Here is a 4,165-nt window from a genome sequence, read left to right on the forward strand (position 1 = left end):
ATGCCTGGAAATTAAAATAAATAAATAAATAAAACACTTTAAGTTTTAAATTGGATTATCAAATAAAAGCTGATGAAAATATCCAGAGTTTGGCCCAGAATAATAAAAGAATTAGAAAGTATAATGAAAAGATTAAAGACATAGAGAAGTTAAAAAACCTAATAGTTCCCAGTGGAAAGGAGGGAGAGAATAAGGCAGAAGTATTATCTAAGGGTATACTGGCTGAGAACTTCCCAGAATTTGAAAGACACCAAATTGTATTAATTCAAGAACCTCAAAGATTTATAAATGAAAACAAATATAATATAAAAACAGGTAACTAAAAAACAAATAAATAAAAGAAATCTACCTAAAACACATAATAGTGAAATTAAAAACACCTAAAGCAAAGGCCAAACACTTAAAGCAGCTGAAGAGAAATTCTGATTATTGAAATAGAGCAATAATTAGACTGACATCTGACTTTACATAAAAAAATGAAAGCTTAGACAAAATGGAATAGTATCTTCAATATGCTAAATGAAGATAAACGTTGACCTAGCACTCTGTAGCCAATAAAAATAGTCTTTTTTAGGAAAGAAGGAAAAATAAAGACAATTGCAAATAATCAAATAAATCCATATTAAATGTAGACAGAAAAAAATAATGTTTCCAGATAGATGGGCTGAGATGTTAGATATTACAAAGCTAAGAAATGTAGGAATATGTGGGGAAATCAAAGCCAGCATTCACAGGAAGAGGCTCTAAAGAGTGATTATGAGCTTAGACTCTGAAGCCAACAATGTGCATTGAAAAGCTGACTGTCATTTAATTGATGTGATCATGCAAATATTAATTAACCTCCGTCCGCCCTTTTCTTCTCCTTTGTAAATTGGTGATAATAATACTACTTCCCTTATGGGTTATTATCAGGAGAATATGAAAAGAGTATTTGAAAAAATACCTGAAACGCAGTCAGCATGTGTTATGATTATTATTACTACTGTATAAAACAGTAATGGCAATGTTGTATGAGGTTTAAAAGTTCTTAAAATTATAGCCATAAAGCCAGGAGTGGTGAATATAATTGTGTTGTTTGGAAAAGGGTAAAGATACTGATTTTCAATTTAGATAAGTATGCATGTTAAAATTTCTAGAGAAACCACGAAAAGCATAGAAATAGAGTTGAATACCTTCCAAAGAAGTAAAGAAAAAATAGAAAGAGAATCTTTTCTAAAGCTGTCTTGTGGGTTGGTTCAGCCAGTGAGAGGCATTGCCAAGAGATTGGAAATGAAAGGAAGAGGGAACATGGGTATTGTATTGTGGTTCCAGTTTTGGCCAGCTGACCCGTAGGCTCTATAAACCGGTTTTCTCCTTTTGTCCCCCTCTAGTCTAAGAAAGGTAATAACTTCCCACTGTTGTTTACACTGTCAGTCTTTTCCACTACCTGTGTGATCATGCATTAGATTATATCTATTTGATAGAGTGGTTCCTATTCCTTTGTCCTTTTCTAATACTATGGTGATAGAGCCATCAAGACATAGTAGCATGACTCCTTTTGAATTATGGTTTTCTCAGGGTATATGCCCAGTAGTGGGATTGCTGGGTCGTATGGTAGTTCTATTTTTAGTCTTTTAAGGAACCTTCATACTGTTCTCCATAGTGGCTGTAGAAGCAGGACGGGAATAAAGACACAGACATAGAGAATGGACTTGAGGACATGGGGACGGGAAGGGTAAGCTGGGACGAAGTGAGAGAGTGGCATGGACATATATACACTACGAAATGTAAAATAGGTAGCTAGTGGGAAGCAGCCGCATAGCACAGGGAGATCAGCTCGGTGCTTTGTGACTACCTAGAGGGTGGGAGGGAGACGCAAGAGGGAAGAGATATGGGGATATATGTATACACATAGCTGATTCACTTTGTTATACAGCAGAAACTGTCACACCATTGTAAAGCAATTATACTCCAATAAAGATGTTTTTAAAAAAGATATAACAGCAAAAGACAGTATCTATTTAGTAATTCCTTAATTCTCCTTGCTCTGATTCTCTGCTCACTGAGTAACTTTCCAACCATGATGAGACTTTTTCCAAATGGCTTCCTTGAAAGAGACAATGTACTAGTTATAGTTATGTTTGAGTATTTCATTCTTTTGGATAATCATATTCTTGAGTTCCTGTAAGCTTTGAAAACAGATCTCTGCTCTAGAAGCAAATCTGCTATTGAGTACTGATATTTAGATGTCTGGTTTTACAATGTTGAAGGCCAGATCCAGGAGAAGAGTTAATTCTGTGAGACATTTTACCTAATAGCCAATTATTCTTTCCCAGTAAGCCAGCAACCAGTACCATTTATTCAGAGTTCTTTACGTAGATAGTATTTTTATTTTAAAGAGTGCTTCAAGGATAAACATATCAATATTCCTGGTAGAAAATTCAAGGAACATTCAATTTCTGATGCCAATGTAAGTATGGCTCTTGGAGATAATAACGCTCTTTCTATCTCTATATAGTCTTTTACAGAAAAACAAAAGATTTTAAAGGTCTTAAAGGACAGGGCTTTAAATATTTTAGGAGGATCAACTCTTTTTTAAAAAAGCCCTTATCTTTTTTTATTAGGCAATCTAAAAATTTCCAACTCTAGCTGTCTTATTTATATAAACAGATGAAAAAGGCAATTTCTCAATTATAACTGAAGTTTGTTAAGACATTTGCAACTCTTAATTAGTGTGCAAAACTTATATGGCCATGCTTTCCTTTGCTCAGTGTATTCTCAATGCATTATAGTCCACAGGTGCTTACTGGTGGCAGTCAGGAAGGGCCAAGAGGAGAGGACATTGAAGGGAAAATCTTTGTGAGCTTCTTAAGTGACGTATTCCTACCTCTATGGCCAAGAATTCTCAACACAGGACTATGTGACAGTAATTCTAGTAAAATATTAAATTAAAAACGTTTGTCTTTGAGTTCAAAACTGCATTGTTTTTTAGGCACCTTGTGGAATGCCACTTCCCATTTAAAACAAGGACAAGATATTAGAGGACTATGTGGCAGAAAAAAACGTTCAAAGTTTTATATTTTTATTGCAAAAAATTTGATGGAGTAGAAAAAAATGAGACTATAAAATTAGAGAACTCAAAAGACAAGTTGTGTAGAATACATGAACTACTGGAAGAAGAAGATTATGAAATCACCTAATAATTAATTAAAAGATGGGTAAATCGGGGAAACAGAGGAGCCATTAATTTAGAAAGCAAGATGGCAAACTATCTCATCTGCCTCTTCTGCTATTAAAGAATCTGGTCATGAATCTTGGAATGAGAAAATAAGTGTTGAAACAGAAAAGAGAAACAAAATACACACAGGATCAAAGTGTTAGAGCAGCAAGGAACATTAGAGATCTGTTTATTATGCATTAGACTCTTCCACATGTAATAGATGAAGTTTCAGAAGATGAAGTGACTAGCTCAACTGGCCAGTAGCACAGCCTAGTTCAGAGTGGGGGTGCAGGAGCCGGTAGCCTCCACCATCACCTGGGAAGTTGTTAAAAACGTGGAAGCCCAGTTTCCACCCCAGATCTACTCAACCTGAGTCTGCATTTTAACAAGATCCCAAGGTGATTCTAACCACATTAACATCTCAGAAGCATTGCTGTATAGAGTCTTACATTGCTGTTTAGTTGTTCAAGGAACAGCTGTCCTGTTGCTTGAGAACGTCATGTCCCCAAGGGCAGAAATTTGTTCTCTGCTTGTTTGTGTATCTTCCGGCAAGAAGTTATAGTAGGAGCAGGACAACAGTTTTTATTATTTTGTTATTTTTTTTAGCATACAATAATAAAATAATCAGTAAAAAAAAATATGGCCCTCAGCAAATATTAGTTGATTTGTGAGCAAGATTATTTTCTTAACTTACCTACTAGAACATTTGACACATACTACATTCCTGGAGAACAAAGTCCTTTGAAAGAAAGGGAGCCACCAGTAGACTAACTTAACTGTATGGATTTCATAAGATCATGATTAATTGTAATGGATGGTAAAAGTCACTTCGAATACCTTTTCGGAAATAAGCGAGACATAAATTTTTTAAAAACAAGCTTCGTAAGTCTGTAACAAAATACGCTGTTATTAAATACTTGTTGAGTGGATAAAATTATCAAACATGCTTTTACTAGACATGTGTCT

This window comes from Neophocaena asiaeorientalis, unplaced genomic scaffold (genome assembly GCF_003031525.2).
Source record: "Neophocaena asiaeorientalis asiaeorientalis breed wild unplaced genomic scaffold, Neophocaena_asiaeorientalis_V1.1 scaffold267, whole genome shotgun sequence".
Lineage (NCBI taxonomy): Eukaryota > Metazoa > Chordata > Mammalia > Artiodactyla > Phocoenidae > Neophocaena > Neophocaena asiaeorientalis.